At 46.2% G+C, this 20,157-nt stretch overlaps 1 protein-coding gene and 2 pseudogenes across 1 annotated transcript in view; 2 read left to right on the top strand and 1 right to left on the bottom strand.

Moving 5' to 3' along the window:
• NECTIN3 (nectin cell adhesion molecule 3) overlaps positions 1–20,157 on the top strand; it is a 120,265-nt gene that overhangs the window by 56,869 nt on the left and 43,239 nt on the right. The gene's annotated exons all lie outside the window — the stretch shown is intronic.
• LOC148511574 (uncharacterized) lies at positions 2,727–3,338 on the top strand (annotated as a pseudogene).
• Positions 3,566–7,781, bottom strand: LOC148511573 (uncharacterized; annotated as a pseudogene).

The raw sequence follows: 20,157 nt of genomic DNA, 5'->3' as shown, positions 1-20,157 counted from the left end.
CCTGCAAGTGTCCTGAGGCACCCCAGGGTACCATGGCGCACAGTTTAGGAACCACTGGAATATGGTGTAGAGGTGTTGTGTGCTATTGTTATAATAGATAAAAGGAGGGTGAAAAGAGATGAAATTAAAGAAAACAAACCCGACTAAAGAATTTATTCTCGCACTCTCTTGTGGGTGCGAGCAGAAATCCGACTAAAGTGCCAGCCTCAAGGCTCGTTTGTGGATCAGCGCGGTGCTAACACCTTTGCAGCCGGCACTTTAGTTGGAGGAAGCCGGTTAGCGGGACTAAACACTCAGCTTTAGTCGTGCTTGCCCGCATTCTCTGACTTAAGTGTCTGTAGTTGGACTTAACAGCGTGGTAAATTGAATAGCTTCGGAAACTCCTTCCCTGCGTTAACAGCGCCCTGGATTGAATTGCGCTATAAATAATCATCGTTTGTTCGGTGGATCAATATTAAATTCCTTAAGTGTTGCTCCATTGTTAAGCTATATAAAGATTCTAAAAAAGCCAACATTCAGTCATTACCTGCTTACAGATAACTTCATTACACTTGCTGGCAGGAGGATCAGTTCATGTAGAGGAGCCAGAGTGTTGTCTCTGGGCCTGATTCAGCTTTGGGTATAGAGAGTAAGATATAGCAAGTAAAGGTGCCCACACACTAGGCGATCTGGTCACGGTCCAATAACGTGTCCAATTTTCCTTGAATTCTCCCTGGCAGTCGTGGACCCGATTTTGAGCAAAAACTGCCCAAATTGTCACACGATCTATCGTGCATCATGTCCGATGACGAAATTGTGAGATCGTACACGATAAATCGTTTGCACAACACGATGAATGGTCAGATTGCACAAAAAATGTAATAATGGGTGGGCTTAAGTCGGGTATATAAAGCAGGTGCCATTTTAGGTCTGTGCACTTCTGCTCTGTGACTAGTGAGGCTTGGTGTATACATGCTGAATGCTGTACATTGCTATTGTGCTATACTTTGTTTTGCTTTGCTCAACAAAGTGTTTTTTTGCTGCATTCTTTCTGTTCTATCCTGTATTCTGTGCTGATGGATCCCTATCGGTATAGAGTGAAGGTTGCTTATGCTGGGGTGAAGGTGATGAAGGAGAGGGCCCAGCATAGGAGGAGAGCATGCTGGACCGAGGAGTGGCTGCTGCAGAGGGAGAGTCGCTCTCACATGTCCCTGCTGATGGAGATTCGGGAGAACATTCCAGATGACTATTGCAACTACCTGCGCATGGATGACGCCTTCATCCAGGAGTTGCTGCATCTGGTGACCCAGTTTATCCAGAAGCAGGACACAAAGCTGCGGAGGGTTATCCCTGCTGAGGAGAGGCTGGTGGCTACCCTGATTTACATGGCTACAGGACAGTCACTGGAAGATCTGAAGTTTGGGACCATCATTTCCCCTCAGGCTTTGGGCATCATCATTCCGGAGACCTGCAAGGCTGTTGTGAAAGTGCTGCAGTACCAGTTTTTCAAGGTAAGGAAAAAGAACACTATACATTTGTTTCTTGTGAAAGAGGAAAAAAATAAAGGTTACTTTTTTTTTTTGCAAATGTAGGAAAGGACTGTATAAACAGTTTAAAACTGGGTCAAAATTTCAGCCAATATGGCTGCAAGCGATAAAATTGTCTTTATGACAGCAGTAAAAACATTGGCATTCCAAACATGGAATACATAACTTAGCAATTGTGCTTTTGAAGAAAGCTGCTATATGCATTTATAATGTAAAAACTGCATTATCCCCAAATTTTAACAGTCCCAATACCTAGCTTGTTCTATGATATACGGTGGGTAGGTTTGCCAGATTGAATAGGCCAATACCCACATGGCGCAAGGACAGATTATGGCCCCGGCTTCCAACAATCTGTCCTTGCGCCATGTGGGTATTGACTGCGTCCAATCAGCATCATCACCACCGTATACCATAGGGCGGCAGGTATTGGGAGTGTTAAAATTTGGGGATAATGTACTCAACAACAACAACAAAAATCTAAATTTACATTTGGTAAAACCCTGTATTGTCATCATCCGCCTCTAAAAGGGCACTATATATAGCCTGTCTTGTGGTGGGAGGGTTAGCGGATGGTGGAGTAGGTTGCGCCTGGGATGGAGGCATCTCAGGGGCAGTTGGGGTAGGTGGGAAGGGTACAGGGTCGCCAATATAGGTAGCTGGGTATAGGTTGTTACCCATTGCCCTGATGAGCAACTCATACACAAACCGTTGGAAATTATTTTGCTTTTCATCACTCATCTTCCACATGGCGCTGTTAAAATGAGTGGTAAAATTATCCAGATGATCTGGGGGCCTTCTTAACAGCTCTTCTGCTTGTTGCAGAAGTGTGTCCGCAGGATCTTTGCTTTGGGTCTTTTTCCCAGGACGTTTTCTTTCTTGCTGGGTAGGTGCTGGGGGTGTTGTGGTTGGTGGTGTGCATTGGGATAAGCACACATCCCCCTCACTGTCGCAATGCAGTTTAAATCTTGCATAGACCCCAAATCTAAGAAAAAAATTGTTAATGTTTTAACATTTGTTTTAATTTTTCCCTAGTCTCCTAATACAGTTGAAGAGTGGAAAAGCATTGCTGAAGACTTCGAACGGCGTTGGAATTTCCCTAACTCCGGTGAAGCAATCGATGGCAAACACATCCGCATCAACCCACCTGTCAACAGCGAATCATACTATTTCAACTACAAGGGGTACTTCAGCATCGTTCTCATGGCGGTGGTGAATGCCAACTAAGAGTTTGTGTTTGTAGATGTTGGCAAGAATGGGCGTGCTTTGGATGGTGGGTCGTTCAAGCAGACGGCATCCTACGAGATTCTCACCTGCAAAACTCCCAACTTGCCATCAGTGGAGGAGACTAAGCACGGCCTAAACTTTGTTTTTGTGGCTGACGAAGCATTTGCATTACATGAAAATGTGATGAAGCCATATGCACAAAGGGGCTTTACATCTGACAAGAGAATCTACAACTATCTGCTTTCTCGGGCACGCAGGATTGTGGAAAATGCCTTTGGGATACTCAATAACCGGATCCGCATTTTTCACACCAGCATAAACCTGCGTGTGGAGAAGATAGACTAGGTTGTGATGGAGTGCTGTGTTTTCCATAACTTTTTACGCCACAAAACCACCCTACAAAGGGCATCAGGCACAGCTATGCGAGAAGACCCAGACCTTCCAGAGGTGATTGGCCAGATTTCATTGTTGGCAGCACCAACAATGCAATCAACAGGCATGGCACGGGCCAAACAGGTGAGAGAGGAGTATATGGCCTATTTTAATGGCCCGGGAGCAGTGCCATGGCAGGAGGACTGTCTCAGATAAATATTAAAATTTAAAAAAAAAACATGGGGTGTATGCACTCTACTTACCAAACCAGCCTGGGACGAACCACTCTGAACTTCACCCGCCGCCTCTTCTCTCTCTCCCTCAGCCATCAGTACCGTGGACTGTTGCTGTGTTCCTACTCCTTTAAAAATTATATCAAAGGATAATACCATAGGGTGGGGAGATAAACATCATCAGCAGATGCTCCGGATCGCTTGGCATCCTCAACCTTTTTCCGTTCTTTTATAAACACAGTGCGGAGGTTTTGGATTTTTGAGGCGCACTGACTTCAGTGTTACATCGTGGTAGAATTGGCCGCTGTATTCAACCAATTCCTCCAACACAATAAGTTTCTTCGCCTTATTGGAGTAGTCGCGACTATTAATCCTCCATAGGCACTCCTTTGCCTCCCAACGCTCCAGGAAGCCTGTGATGAACTCGCGTTCCTTAATCATAGACACTTCTGTTAGGAAAAAAATAAAATATGGAAGTATACAATATTGTTCTAATTTGTAATACTTTGGAAAAATATATATATAATATATATATATGAGAGTGACTGTTTACACATTTTAAGTTGTTTTTAATTTGGTTCTGTTTTTGGTTTTAAATCCTGATTGCATTTTAAAATATTCAGTAATTAACTTGAGTCAGTGGATGGGTGGGCGATGCATTATACACATATAGGTGGTCAGTGGGTGGGTGGGCTAAACACAGGTGCTGAGTGGGTGGGTGGGCGATGCATTAAACACATAGGTGCTCAGTGGGTGGGTGGGCGATGCATTAAACACATTTAGGTGGTCAGTGGTTGGGACACATTGGTGGCCAGTGGGTCAGGCATATTCATTGGTGGACAGGGTCTGCATATACATTGATGCTAAGTACAAATATACTCACCAGATTCCACGATCAGGTGTGCTGAACAAGGTAATCGCGTCCGTCTTCCTTAAGTCACGATGCTGCACAAAATGGAGACTGGGGGGTGTACAGGGGTATGTCAGTCAAGTGACGGAAGGGACGATAGATCATGCATTGGATTGTTAGTACAAACTAACAATCCGCACCACATCGGGTCCGAGATTGGCAAATCTTGCTTGCAGCAGGTAAGATCTGAAGATGCGATGTATAACCAGCGGGGACGCGCATCGTAATCGTGAGTAGAGACTCACGATTAGGACATATTTTACACGATCTGTCGTTCCAATGTGTCGGAATCGGGCTGATCGTGTAAAACATCGCCTAGTGTGTAGGCACCTTAACTGTCGACCTGGACAAACCATGCTGCAACGTAAGAGATGTAAATACAAACTTTTTTTGCATGTAGGGTAAATGCTGGCTGATTATGCATGTAGCCCACAAATACTGCACAGCTTTATTTTTACACTACAATTTAGATGTCCGTTTGGACACCTCCCTCCCAAATCTAAATCTCTCTGCACATTTTGCATCTGCCCCACCTGCAGTGCAGCATGGTCTTACCAAGATGATCAGTTAACTTGCTGTTTCTTACTCTATTCCCAAAGCTGAATCAGGCTCTCTGTGTGGAGAGCACCAGACTCCTACTGTTCTGATAATTATGGGGTGCTGAATGTGTAGGCAAGTTTAGTTTTTGTTCCATTACATGAATGTATTATATATTTACCTATTCTGTAATTCAGCTCTTGATCAATTAAAAAACATTAAGGATGCAAATCTGTGTGTTAAATAGTAAATTGCAAATTATGTCAGCAAATGCATATAATATAATGCAATGACTAATCTTCATTTTTGTGTTTTAACACAATGACTCCATGAAAGGTTTTTCAACAAACCAAATGATGACCTACAAGTAGTACATGAGTAATAGTGGCAGACCTTTATCCTCTCTCAATTTACATATGGAGTCTGAAACAATCAAGGTCATGTGTAAGCAGCTGTATCAGCGTTACAGACTGCAGAGGTATCTTCATCTCATCAGAGAATCAAGTCCTGCAGTCTGAAATGCTTATGCATTAAAATTCCTTTCCATCACCTCCATTTCCGAGTATCGGGACTTACCAAGTGACATGATCATTGCGAGGTCTGCTCAGTAGGGCTCACACCCAGCCAATTCATTTATTTGTCTTCACAATCCAAGGACGCATTATATTTGCTTATATTTTGCTACATTGAATAAGCTTAAGGTTGCTGTTCAGATAGGAGTGTGAATGGTTGCTTTGAAAGGACACTGTAATAAAGGGAACAATGCCTCTAACTTGTAAGACTATCAGAATGTTTTGTTTTCCCAACGATTTCTTTGACCTTGATGTAGAAAGGAAAAGTGGTTCCTTTCTTTGTGTACAGCTTTTCATATTATTACTTAAAACTTGAAGTTCAAGGTCATTCACATTTCCTAGCAACCCACCTACTAATGCTGCCTGTATTATAGGGATTTTTTCTGTATAAATATTAATATTCAATGCTTCTATTTTTAAAAATAAATATAAAAGATTTCAAAATGTGATCACCTGTGCTCTACTGCGTGCCAGGCACTGAGAGCAGCTATTTTCACAATCATTTTGTTTACACACTTAATCTGTATATATGTAAAGGAATTGAACCTGGGTAATCCCTACTTTTCCCTGTAGATGTCATTACATTTTTATTTTTTTTATTAATAAAAGACCTAATAATGTTAAAAACAAGTCTTTTGTTTATTTGGTTCAAAAGTTTTTTTTTTTTTTTTTTTACATAAAACATCATTATATGCACATATTTAAATATACACTTTAATGTATAGTATATACTATACAAAAGTACGAAAACACAATATAAAAACAGTATTAAACAAGTGTCCAGTATCGTTTGGCCACACAAGGTGGAGAATCCTGGGCCACGGTATGAAATGGTGCTTGGTTACGCACTGTATTATTATATAAAAAAAAGTGCCTTTCAAATACCTGCAGACAAAACTAGACACAATACAAGAGTACAAAAATACAGTATAAAAATAGTATTAAACAAGTGTCAAGTAACGTAGCCAGACAAGGAGGACATCCTGGGCCACACTATAAATTTAGCTTTGTAAAGTATGATAATATTCAAAAAGTGCCTTTTACACAATAAACATTTTAAATTTACCGACACAATAGAAAAACAATAATAAAATTGTACCAACTGGCACTTTTACTATGACAGAATTTTAAAAATAGGCAAGTTTAAGGCAATTGCCTATACACTGTTTACTCTGGTGACTCTAGGGGGTAAATTTACTAAAGTGAGAGTTTTTAGAAGTGAGTTTTAAAAGTGATGTTGCCCATAGCAACCAGTCAGATTCTAGCTATTATCTTATAGAACGTGCTAGTTAAATGTTAAGTAGAATCTGATAGGTTGCTATGGGCAACATCACTTTTAAAACTCACTTCTAAAAACTCTCACTTTAGTAAATTTACCCCTAGGTGTGTTTGTGTTGTATTAGTGCTAGGGTTGTAATAATTGGGCCCCCTATTGTACTGCCCATGTGTGTGTTCTCGGTACACTGGAGCCTGTGGTATTTGGTATGTTTGATTTGCAAAACCACAAGCAAACGTGCGCTCAAGAAAAGACATTGGTCTGTCCTGCATATCCACTAACTGCGTGATAAATGACTGCTGCATTTGCCTTTCTGACTCTAGAAACCTCTCCGTTCTAGCACCCTCCTGCCTCTGTATGTCGGCGTCCAATTCACGGAGATGCTCCACAATCACAGAAGTCATCACTCGAGCAGCTTGCTCCACCTGTTTAGCTTCTTTCTGGGCGGCACATTGTAGACTGCAAAGGGGAGAAAGAAATTATTATTATATGCACTGAGGCGATATAAAGATAGCAGTGGTGTTTGTGTTCATGTGCTTGTGGCCCACTATCCACCTGCACGCTAGCAGCACTTTGTAACAGTTACTATATGGATTTAAGTGAATGTAGTTGTGTGTGTAATGTGTGTGGTTTTTGTTATACTTACTATTAGAGCATAGCGGAGGGGTCTTATTGGGGTGTGCTTTCTCCGAGCTTGTCTGAACTACATAATTTATGGTGGTATTGATACTGTCAGCATTCACAGATGAATCCATCCCACTACCTTCTCCAGGCTCATCGATCAGAAGGAGCAGTGATGTTGGGCTGCATTGCGAGGACGACAGGGTAACCTGTGTAGCCGGTATCTCTTGACTATCCTCCCGCTGTCTAGAGCAGGATGGCGTGATTGAGACAGTGCTATGGGGTTTGTAAGTGCTCTATTTCCAAAAGCGCTGTAGCACAATTCGTAATGCACCGATTCCTGGCGTGCTGCACCACTTTTTCTGCGGTTCTGATCGTACACTTTAGTGAACTGCTTGTGCAAGACCTTCAATTTATTTACCACTTGCTGCTGCGTGTGTTTATCCCTCGGGACTCCAGCATTTGGGCTATATTGCGATACACTGCCATATCTTTAACTGTGCTGGTCATCTGGCGTTTAATTTCTTCCTCCGCCCTGATGAGCAGTAGCTCTCGGATCTCGACAACGGTCCAGTTCGTGGGAGCACACATGCTGCTGCAGGAACAGGCTGTGGGTCAGACTGAGGGTGAGGCTCAAGCTGAAAGTCAGGCTGTGGTGCAGGTTTCTGTTCTGGCTGTGGATGAGGCTGTGTGTCAGCCTGCGTTTGTGGCTGCTGGTCAGGCTGTTGTGGTGCAGGAGGTTAGGCAGGCAAGCGATGGCTGCATCTGTATGTCTCTCTCTGCAGAGCACTGACAAATGACATCATCTGCCAGCGCCCCAGAAGCTCCAATCAGCATCTTTCGGAGCTAGCTGGTTCAAATAATCCGGCTAGCACCCGTTTACACTGCCGCATGACCAACCCGTTTTCATCCCTGCTCTCAATCCGAGTAAGATTGCCAGGTAAATTGTCCCGGGTTATTTTTTTGGGAGCCGTTCACACTGTGGCTCGACCTGGATTATTCGGTTGGTGTAAAAGGTGTATTAGTGACTTTCTCATGCAGTTTCCAAACTGTCCCCTTAACAAATGTTTGCAGGCCTTAAGCAGCTGCCTGAATTGCTTGCAGATAAAACAACTAGATAATGAAGTCTTGGTTATCTTATATTTTGAATTTTATTTTTGTTATAGCTCTTTGAAACAGCATTTAAAATTCTTGTTAGAATAAATAGTGTGACTGACAGATTTTAATGTAGCAGATTATTTATTATTATTATTATTATTATTATTATTATTATTATTATTATTATTATTATACAGCTCTTTCTCCAAAAAGGACAAAAGGCGCTTAACAGGTAGTAATAACATGATACAGAGGTTTACATTTTCAAGAAAGATCCAGGTGAGGCAGCCATTTCAGGCGCACTGCATAGGATCACACTGGGCAGAATAGGCAATGCCTGGATTTGATGACACATAATGGGAGAGAGACTATTATTATGTGATATCCTTGCGAGTTCATCAAGCCCATGCATTTTTCATCCCACACAGAGCAAGAGGCGAGGCAGCCATGTAGGGCGCACTACATTGGTTACAGTGTGCGAATAAGACTTACATGGAGTTAAGATGTGCAAGGATAAAATAAATAGTGAGCTAACTGGATATCCCTTGCATCACCACTTCAATGGGTTGCTTATCCTGCCCTGGAGAGTACCAGGCGAGGCAGCCATCTAGGGCGCAACTACATAGGTTACAATGGGCAGGATGAGCAACTCATGGAATTGTAACATGCAGTGGGCTGGGGAATTAGAGAGGAAAAAGATCAGAGATGCGGCAGTAAGGAGAGGCAGAGCAATGATATTGGCACATGAGCACGTAACAGACACATTGAAGAAAACTGGGATTACATGAACTACAGTATGTTAATGAAATGCATAATGAGTGTCCGGAATATATAAATGTCCTGCCTTCGTTGGAGCCGTCCGGGTGTTATGAGAATATGGGGGAGCCCACTAGTATGCAGAAGAAATGTCCCTGCTGAGACTGGTCTCTGCATTCTCCCACCTTGTTCAGGCTAGTAATGGTGTGTTGTTCCCCTTCAGCTCCGCGCTCACCTGGAGGGGCAGACCATGCATTCTGGGCATTGCAGTGCCAGAGGACCTTGATGGATAGCAGAACAGGGGCAGTGCCAGGCCGACAAGCAAAGAGCTGGAACTTCCCGCAGTGTTATGATGTGTCCAGGTGGATGAATGCACGGTGGTCGTAGTGTGATTATGGAGCCATGGGTGGGGAGATCTGTGAGTAGCGACCATCCCTGCCCCCCACCAGAAGCATTTCCTTGTTCTGTTTCTACTTTACCAGCATCAATAATCATGCTTTCACTAGTGTTATCACAAGGCAAAGCATGTAAAAGGGTATGTGCATGGAACCTTTTGGTTCAAATAGCCTCATACCCATTTGCAGTCAGGAGCGGCATGATGTGTATGTGTTTTTCTACTTCAGGGTCCATAGGGTATCCACAGGATACCTTGGGTATAGGTGTGACGTCAGTCATCGGGCACCATAGAGTTAAGCTTTTCAGCCTCCCAGGATGCACTAGGGTCCCCCTCCTATACCCCGCCCCCGAGTCAAGGCACCACAGTTTAGTTTGGTGCCCGGCCGGAGTCGGGTGCACCTGTTGGAGTGGGGGCTAGAAGAGCCCCTGAAGCTTTTTCTTCATGCAGCTGTGGCTGCACTTCTGGATGAACAGCATGGACAGTCAGTACTGACGTCCATGCTGTCTTCCCTACACCCCCGCCGGTACCAGAACGCCGGACCATGGCCAGCTAGCGGTGACCCCAGATGTTCCGGACCATGGCCGGATTCAAGGGGGACAGCAGATAAGCAGCGGGGTCCCGCGGTGGGTCCCCGCTGTCACATGGTCCAGAGTCCCCAGGCAGGGGGCTCCCTGGGGACTGGCTGCAGCGTGGAGCCAGGTACTGAACCTGCGCTTCCACTACCCCCTGGGACAGCGGACCGCAGCAGAGCGGTAGCGCTGCGGCGTCCCGGGGGTTAAATGCATGCCAGGGGAGCGCGCCTTCCCTGTCTCGCAGCCGGCGCCTCCCCCGCTGCACACAGCCCTCTCTGCACACTGCCGACTGGTCCTGTAGCAGCGCTCCTCCCCCAGGCCAGCCTCCTCTCTGCTCCTCGGCGGCCATCTTTCCAACGCATGGTGAACGCTGCTGGAAGCGCTGGACGGAAGCATCGTGGTCTGGGTCCCCCCGCATACCTCTCCTCCGATTTGGGTCAGGTCTGTGTATGCTGCGCTGTGTCCTACCAGGCCCTGTGTCTGCGTAGTTGAGTGATCAGCGCTGTTAGTGCAGGAATTGATTTTTCTTTGCATTGTATGTGACTGTGCTGGCGCTGCTGCCTGTAACTTTTCTTCTAACTGTCAGCTTTATTACTGTCACTGTCCTTTCTGCTAAGCCCTTGCGGTGCGGTGCTGCAGGGTGGTCTCTCGCCTATTTAATATATAATTGGTGAGAGGGGTCACATACTTGGTGCCATCATGTCTGAAAGTGATTTTCCTCTCCGACTACAGTGTGCTACGTGTAAAGTACCGTTAGCGGAGGGGGAGGGTAGCGCGGAGGGCCTCTGCCGGCAGTGTTTGTCTATGGCGCGGCCTATTACGGTTACAGCACCGGTACAGGAGCCGCCCTGGGCTTGTTTCGCTCAGGCGCTTACAACCCTAGTGGGCCAGTTAGCTCCGCGTTTACGCGGATGGGTTTGTCCCAGCAGTCAGTGGTGTCGTCACCCATGCAGGGTTTCCCACGACAATTGGTGCTACCCCACAGTCTCCCTATTTCCCCGCTCCCGGTTTCTCAGGAGCCGGCGTGGGTTAACTCCCTGACGAGTTAGGTACAGCACTTGTCGGATGTGTTGCAAGGGGAGTCTGTGATGCGGCCACATAAACGGCCGGTGGCGTCTCTGTCGGCTCCTTATGAGGATCACGAGGGGACGCCTGATGATGGGGAGATTCTGGATCCTTACGATCAGGAACCTCTCCATACTAAGGACGCTGACGCTAAGTCCAAGGTATATATTCCTGGACTTATTCGGGCAGTCCGCACAGCCTTGGTGATCGAGGACGAAGTTCCCCCAGCGGCTAAATCAAAGTATGCCTTTTTTAAAGATGTGAAGGGCGATGCCACAGTCTTTCCTCTTTCGGGTCAGTTAGTGGACCATTTAGAGGAGGCGTGGAAACAGCCTGGCAAAAGATACCAGCCGCAGAGACGCCTGGAGGTGGCTTATCCGTTCGCGGATAATTATTTTGCAAAGTGGGAATCCCCTCCACAGGTGGATTCTCATGTGACCCGTCTTGTCCATAGTGCCACATTGCCGATGCCATCCATGTCCTCCCTTAAGGATGCTACGGACCGCAAGGTGGAGATCTGCCTGAAGTCCGCTTATTCCCTTGTGGGGGGGGGCAGCACGGCCGGCTATGGCCATTTGCTGGGTTGCCAGAGCTGTGGAGCGCTGGGCGGATTCATTAGAGGCGTCTTTTGATTCTGACTGTCCGGCCGAACAGGCGGAGTTGATTGGTAATCTCCGGGATTCGGCCACTTATATCAATGAGGCGGCCTTAGACATTAGTACTCTGGTGTCTAGAATTTCTTCAGCAACGGTAGCTGCTCGTCGCACCTTGTGGCTGCGATCCTGGAAGGCGGACGCAGATTCCAAAAAGGGTTTGGAGGCGTTGCCATTTACTGGAGAAGTTCTCTTCGGTCCGGATCTGGACAAGATTGTGGCCACGCAGGCGGCAGCCAAATCGGCTTGTCTCCCGTCGGCCGCTGCTCCTTCTGGTTCTGGACCATCGTCCTTTCGGTCTTATAGGGCCCAGGGCAGGCCCAAACCACAGTCTTTTCCTCGACAGGCTGGCCCTAAGAAATCGGCCAAGCCCCGGAAGCAGGCTTGGAGTACCAGACGTCCGGCCCCTAAGCCAGATGACAAGCCTGCAGCCTGACGGTCCGGGCCTCCCTTTGGGGGATCCCAAAGTGGGAGGCCGCCTGCTGCAGTTCGCCCAGTGTTGGTCGGTTACTACGACAGACACTTGGGTTCTCGAGGTGGTCTCCCACGGGTACGCCCTCTCTTTCCGGCACAGACCCCCGGCTCGATTCTTCACCACGGGTCTACCATCAGACCGGAACAAGGCTATGGAGCTGCGGAAGGTATTGCACACTATGCTCCAGGCTGGAGTTATAGTGCCTGTTCCATTCTCCCAGAGGGGCCAGGGTTTCTATTCAAATTTTTTTTTGGTACAGAAACCCAATGGGTCGTATCGTCCGATTCTCAACCTCAAGGCTCTCAACAAGTCTTTGCGGGTTCCGAAGTTTCGGATGGAGACCCTACGGTCCATCATTCTGGCGCTGGAACCGGGGGACTACATGGTGTCATTGGACATACAGGACGCTTACCTGCATGTCCCTATTCTTTTGCGCCATCAACAGTTCCTCAGGTTTGCGATCCACAGCGACCACTTCCAGTTTCGGGCGTTACCTTTTGGCCTGGCGACAGCACCACGTGTGTTCACCAAGGTGATGGCGGTCATGGGGGCTTCTCTGCGGCTGCAGGGAGTCCGCATGTTGCCGTACTTGGACGACCTTTTATTGGTGGCAGGATCTCCAGAGCTCCTTCTACACCACTTGGACCTGACCATTGCGCTACTGCAACGGCACGGCTGGCTAATCAACTGGCAGAAGTCCACTCTAATCCCGTCTCGGCGGATTCTGCACCTCGGAGCCTTATTGGACTCGGAACAGCAAAGGATCTTCGTGACGGGGGAAAAGATCTCTGCTTTACAGTCGAGGGTGCGCAGTTGTCTGCACAGCCACCGGGTGTCTCTACACTCGGCGATGAGGTTACTGGGCTCCATGGTGTCGGTATTCAACATGGTGGAATATGCCCAGTTTCACTCCAGACCTCTGCAGCACCTGATCCTGTCCAAGTGGAACGGGCTGCCTCAGTCACTGAAGTCCCAGACGATTGTGCTCACCCCGGAGGTTCGCCTGTCCCTTGCCTGGTGGTTACAGACTATCCATCTCAGCAAGGGACGTCCGTTCTGGGTTCCAAATTGGGTCCTGTTGACAACGGATGCCAGTCTTCGGGGCTGGGGAGCGGTTTCGGGTCCACACTTGTTTCAGGGCAGGTGGACGCCGACAGAAGCGGAGCTTCCAATCAATATCTTGGAACTCCGTGCGGTCTTCAATGCTCTCCAGCAGGCACATCGGGTTTTCCAGGGTCGTCCGGTACAGGTCCAGTCGGACAAAGCTACCACCGTGGCCTACATAAACAGGCAAGGAGGAACCCGAAGTCGGGCGGCTCTCGTGGAGGTCTGTCGGATCCTGGTATGGGCGGAGCGCAATCTTCCGGCCATATCAGCGGTCTTCATCCCGGGAGTGCTAAATTGGGAGGCGGACTTTCTAAGTCGCCAGGACGTTCATCCGGGGGAATGGTCCCTGCACCCGGATGTTTTTCAACTGCTGGTGGACAGATGGGGTCTTCCAGAGATCGACCTCATGGCGTCCCGGCACAACAACAAGTTGCCGGTGTACGGGTCTCGCACAAGAGACGAAGGGGCGTCTCTGGTGGATGCTCTGTCCGTCCGGTGGATGTTCCGGTTCGCATACCTGTTCCCTCCGGTCTCCCTTCTTCCACGGGTAATCCGGAAATTCAAACAGGAAGGAGGGACGCTCCTGTTGATAGCTCCCGCGTGGCCCAGACGGCACTGGTTCTCAGACCTTCAGGGTCTATCCGTGGACAGTCCTCTGCGGTTGCCGCTACGACCGGACCTTCTGTCACAGGGTCCTTGTCTTCACCCGGACCTGACTCGGCTGTCTTTGACGGCGTGGCTGTTGAGACAGCCATGCTGAGGTCCAGGGGGTTTTCCAGCTCTGTGGTGCGTACCATGTTACGAGCTCGGAAGCCGTCTTCCGCGAGGATATACCATCGCGTGTGGCATACGTTCTTCCAGTGGTGTCGACCGAGAGGTTGTGCACCGCGGGAATTTTGTCTGTCTCGGATACTCGCCTTCCTACAAGCGGGACTAGATCATGGGCTTCGCCTTGCTTCTTTGAAGGTACAGGTTTCGGCCCTGTCTGTCTGGTTTCACCGTAGGATTGCTACAATCCCGGATGTGCGCACCTTTATGCAAGGTGTTCTCCGCATTCAGCCGCCCTTTGTTCCACCTGTGGCGCCTTGGGATTTGGCTGTGGTCCTGAGGGCTCTCCAGGGACCGCCGTTTGAACCACTGGGCTCAGTGGATCTTAAATGGCTAACAGCTAAGACTGTTTTCCTTCTGGCTATTGCTTCGGCCAGACGTGTTTCTGATTTAGGGGCTCTTTCTTGTAAACCCCCTTTCGTGGTTTTTCATGGGAACAGGGCAGTGCTCCGCACTCGGCCCGAGTTTCTTCCCAAAGTTGTTTCCCAGTTTCATGTTAACGAGGAAATCGTTGTTCCGGCCTTTAACTCACCTGGTCTGTCAGTGGGTGAGGCCTCTTTGGATGTCGTGCGGGCCTTAAGGACTTATGTTGACCGCACTTCTTCGTTTAGGAAGTCGGACGCCTTGTTGGTCCTCTATGGCTTCCGTAAAAAGGGTTGGCCTGCTTCAAAGCAAACTTTGGCAGCCTGGATCCGTATGGCTATTTCTGAAGCTTATCTTCATGAAGGCCTGCCGGTTCCTCCTTCTGTGAAGGCTCATTCCACTAGGTCTGTGGGTCCTTCGTGGGCAGCTCGACGTGGTGCCTCTGCAGTCCAGATCTGCAAGGCTGCTACGTGGCCCTCTGTCCATACCTTCGTGAGGTATTACAGGTTTGACACCTTCGCCTCTCAGGATGCTTCCTTCGGGCGGTGGATTCTCCTTTCTGCACAGGAGCGTCCCCACCCTTAAAGGATACTGCTTTGGGACATCCCCAAGGTATCCTGTGGATACCCTATGGACCCTGAAGTAGAAAATATGAGATATGGTAAGAACTTACCCTTGTTATCTCTATTTCTACGAAGTCCATAGGGTTCCACAGGACTCCCGCCCTGTCGCACCTGTGCTGCAGATGGGCTTTGCTCTGGTCACCGGTTTTTCCGTCTCCCTCTGGTGAGAATGTGATTCTTGTGTGTGTCCAGATCTTTTTTCTCTCTCTTCCTTCTCCTCCTCCGGCCTATGGCTTGGTAACTAACTGAGGTCCCTTGGCTCGGGGGCGGGGTATAGGAGGGGGACCCTAGTGCATCCTGGGAGGCTGAAAAGCTTAACTCTATGGTGCTCGATGACTGACGTCACACCTATACCCAAGGTATCCTGTGGAACCCTATGGACTTCGTAGAAATAGAGATAACAAGGGTAAGTTCTTACCATATCTCATGTTTTATTATTTATTCTATTAACTGAGTCCTCCATTTAATCAAGACTTAACTGCTGGTTATCCGTGCATGTTGAATGTTGTCGCGTTTGACTGATGTTTGTTTTTAATGCCCTTTTACAAAAGAGAAAAGGTGGTGGTACAAAAAAAGCATCCATCTACCCTGATGTATATAGTGAAAATAACTTCTTTATTTCATTCACTTCAGTAGCAGATATGGTTATTATCCAATCTTTGTAATGTAAATGTGTTCTGATTCAGTTCTGACACCTCTATTATTCTGTAAAGTTTAATTAAACAAAAATGTCAGGCGCATTTCACATGTTGTGGTAACAAGCACTCATGGCTGTGGTGGTTAGCGGAGAACTTAGAGATCATGCAGCATCTGAAAAACATCAACTCTAATCCCGGGTGCAAGTGGGTATGGTGTAACTGGGATCAGTGGGTTCCATCCACATCCATGATTGTACTGGGAAAAAAAATTACTTCAATTATTTTTGACTCTATGGGTACAGTGAGCAGAGGGTCTTTGCCCCACCAGTCTGTGTAACTGGCAGCCATAATAATTTGGAGCCTCCAGAAATATTTTGGAAAGGAGATTAGTAGAAGGACGGCTAAGAAAAGAAGCATGCTCAAAAGGTGCTTAGCTGGCTATTTAAAAGAAAACTATATATTATTTCTTCTTTAATAATGATTAGCAAACCATGTTGTTAGAATTATGAAGCTTCCTAGCAGAACTTTAATAACTCCTTTGCAGGTGTTTACTTATGCAGCATATGATACAAGGCAGAACCTTTAAATAAAATGTATTTGTACAACTTATCAGAATGACTGGCAATCGGGACAAATTCCCTTCATCCCACACCATCCGTGATTGCCCGTACACACTGTGCAATTTAATGAATGTTATCTCGTTCCATCCTTTATTAACGGCACCACCTCATACACGATATAATGTGATCTGCTGTGCAGCACGGCAGATCAGAAGATGTCGAATCCTACCCGCGGGAGCGTGCAGTTGGGCTTACACACTAAGCGATCCGCATGATATGTCATTTTCTGGCAAATTGGAATGACCTATTGATCTAGTGTGTACCCACCTTAAGCCAGCCAGTCTTTCAGTCTTTACCTGTGTCCTGTGTGCTTTTCTCCAGGACAAATACGTACTGCATGTTTTGGTAAAATGTTTCTCTTGCAAAATGCCATTTGGGAAATTGAATATTTGAAGGATCACATGGTTAGTGTTGCATAGCAGAAGAGAATACTTATACTCCTAGTTTTTGATTTGTTTTGTTTTCTAAAGAAATCTGGAATTTGATAGAATTTTAATTCTGCCCATATAACTGTCAGACTTGAAATTAGTTGCAGAACAGCTTCCAAATTGTGATGGTCTAAGTCACGGTGTAGCAAAATTCAGAAAATACTGAAACAAGTAAATCATGTTTCTAAGTTATTCAAACTGGTTTGCAATCCTTGTAACGTCAGCCATTAGTGTCAGCTGTAGGAACATCATTGATCCTCATTGTATTGATGACCGGAAATGTTAAACATATTTTCCCTGGCTGCTGCTCCTTTATGTTCATATAAAGTGCTGCATGTCTATTAATGCATTTGCTTACTGTAGGGTTCAGAGAAATGACACTACTTCTCAGGACCAATACATTTAAAAAAAGAGGTATGTTGCCATCTTGTGGCTATATGTTGGCATGAATGAGCAAGCTCTTAGAGCAGCTCTTTTCATAGCATTCAGAACAATAATAACGCTCACAACAGTAAAATCAGTGTCTGCCATGTTTCTGTTTAATAGTTTCTTTGTAGATTCAGCAGCAGACGTTTCCCATGGGAATGATGCTTTGTATAGGAGTAGAAGTATCAGTGAAGGCATAAGTTACTGTTTGAAATGCACACTAGTACTAGGATGATAAAATTAGCACAGAATTTCAAATAAACCTGTACAACATAATAAATATTATATGGTCTTCAAGCCAAAACTGCATGTGTACCACAATGTTATGATTGTTACACAGAATTGTCATTCTGTTTGCAGTTTTTATCTGATATCAGCTTTGTTTGTCCTGTTGTGGTTATCCGCACACTAATATAGAGCACACTAACATGTAATAACAAATAGCTTATATCTGTGCTTTCCTGGAGCCATCAATACTACTCAATACAAAAAGTAGCTGCTATTGTAAGTTTTATTTTTGCTATTTAATTTATGAATATCATTATCCTGTAAGACAGCCATTGTACCAAATATTCACACTCCATTTTTGTATAAATGCAGGTACCTAGTTAATGTAAACCTTTGTTCAGATTAGCCCTTTTAGTTGAGAACTGTGAACTAAAAGCACTTAAACACGTGATGCCTGATTGAAAGCAAATTGAAGAATTGAATGCATATGTGCTCCTGCCTTGCGTGCACGCAAATAAATGCATATATTCATCCATGTGCATTTTGTGGTGCGCTCAACCCTATCCGAATGCTTGGCTTGGTAGTTTCTATTATCATCCTCAAAATCATGGTGCACTTGCACCAACCTAAAATTTGTTCTTGGTAACCAGCGTATTTACATCCATCTCTGCTAAGCCTGCAGATGTGTCAAGGGTTCGACAGGGTCAAAAGTTAGACATGAAAATGGTCGACACAATTTTTTTATTTGTTAGGTTTAGGGTTAGGCACTAACTGGAGGGTTAGGGGTAGGCACTTATCCCCACGGTTATGGTTAGGCGCTTACCCAGATGGTTGGGGTTAGGCACCAAGGGGAGGGTTAGGGTGAAGATTAGGGCTAATAAAAAAGTTGACCATTTTTTGTGTCGACAATTTTCATTCCTAACTTTTGCCCCTGTCGACCTTTTGCCCCTGTCGAAATATTGACTGTCTTAAGCTGGCCACAGACATAGCGATGTGTTCACGATCCGACATCGTGCACGATTTCCCTTGAAAACTCTCCTCTGCAGCTCTGCACATGATTTGGTGTTTGCAGTGTCCAATCTTCAAACGATCTATCGTGCAGCCAGACACTTGTCCAGTGCATTTGTATCCCAGATTGGCAGATTTGCCCTACAGCACGGCAGATCTGAAGATGCGATGTGCGACCAGCGGGGACGCGCATCGTGATCGTGAGCAGGGACTCACGATTTCCTCACGATTTGGCCATTTTTTACACGATCTGTCGTTCCAATGTGTCGGAATCGGCCAGATCGGGTACAAAATCGCTGTGTGTGTGGCCAGCATGAACTCTGGTGTCTATCTAGACATTGTCTATCTAATTACTGTCTATCTCTTATACCACACCCATGTGTCAGCACTTCCTTATCTCGACTACCCTGCCCTGATGAAATGCCCTGTTACAGCCTAGTTACACCTCTTCAGTCCTAAGTGGAGATGTAAGTGAAATAATTTCAACTTTGCATCAACCATACTTGCACGCATACAGTATTGGAGCAGGCGCAGCGAGAAAGCATGCAATATATGCTCTGCATCAGCCCCATACTGGTAAAGTAATTGTTTCTCTTAAGAAACAAGTGTTCACACATGTTGCCAAGTGGATTCCTATCTAAGGGGCAGATAGAAGTAAGAGTAGAGGCCTATGATGGTGCGAGCAGAATTTGCTTCCCGTAATGGGCTGAGAAATGCACAACACGCTAGCATTGAATTGAATCTGTCCCTAAATATATTTGTTACAGAATAGTGTGGTCTATATGGTCAACATGCTTAATATGTCGACATTCAAGTAAACACAGCTGAAATGCCAACATGATAAAATGTTGAAAGACCGTCCCTGATGGTCTAGTGGGGACTTGTCTGCCCCCCAACGACAGAGGTGGCTTCCAGGTCCCACTCACACATCTGATGGAGTGGCAGTTCCAGTGAGTATTCTCCAGGTATACCCAACCCTAATCCTCCCCCTACTAAACTTCTACTACCCCACCGGAGCCTAACTCTAACCTGTACCTAGTGCCTAACCATAACTTTCCCGTCCCATAGCTTTACTTTAATGTCAGCATTCTGAGAATGTTGGGATTTCCCATGTTGACACTTCAGATGTTGACATTGTGCAGAGGTTGTCGACATAACTGTTGACATTGTGGTGTTGACATTATGATTGTTAATCTTATGACTGCATCCTCTAAAAGCAAATAGAGGTGGAAACTGCCTATGTATATTCCAGGAACAAAACTGAAAAAAGTTCAAATCTATTTTAAGTTGCAATGTAAGCTAAAGCAAATTATTGATACCACCAATCTCCAGTCACCATGTGGCGTGGCGAGGGTGGCGGGCTCCATCCTGGCTATAGGTAAAGCTACATCAGTCCTCTGGGCCTGACAACCAACAGGACGCCTGTCACAGGAGTCACAATACCAGGCCAGCCATGCCTTGCCCAGCATTATAAATGATGCAGGTAGTGCTCCCGTCTTTTGGATCACCTCTTCCTCCTTCACCAGCCTGCATGTCGATAACAAGACGTCACTTGGAAAAAGTGACAGGACAGGAGCTGCTGCAGCCTTTTATAGAATCTG

The sequence above is a fragment of the Taudactylus pleione genome, unplaced genomic scaffold (assembly GCF_031769625.1).
Source record: "Taudactylus pleione unplaced genomic scaffold, aTauple2 ptg000305l, whole genome shotgun sequence".
Lineage (NCBI taxonomy): Eukaryota > Metazoa > Chordata > Amphibia > Anura > Myobatrachidae > Taudactylus > Taudactylus pleione.
Note: the sequence above shows the minus strand (reverse complement) of the source record. Positions and strands in the feature narration are given on the sequence as shown.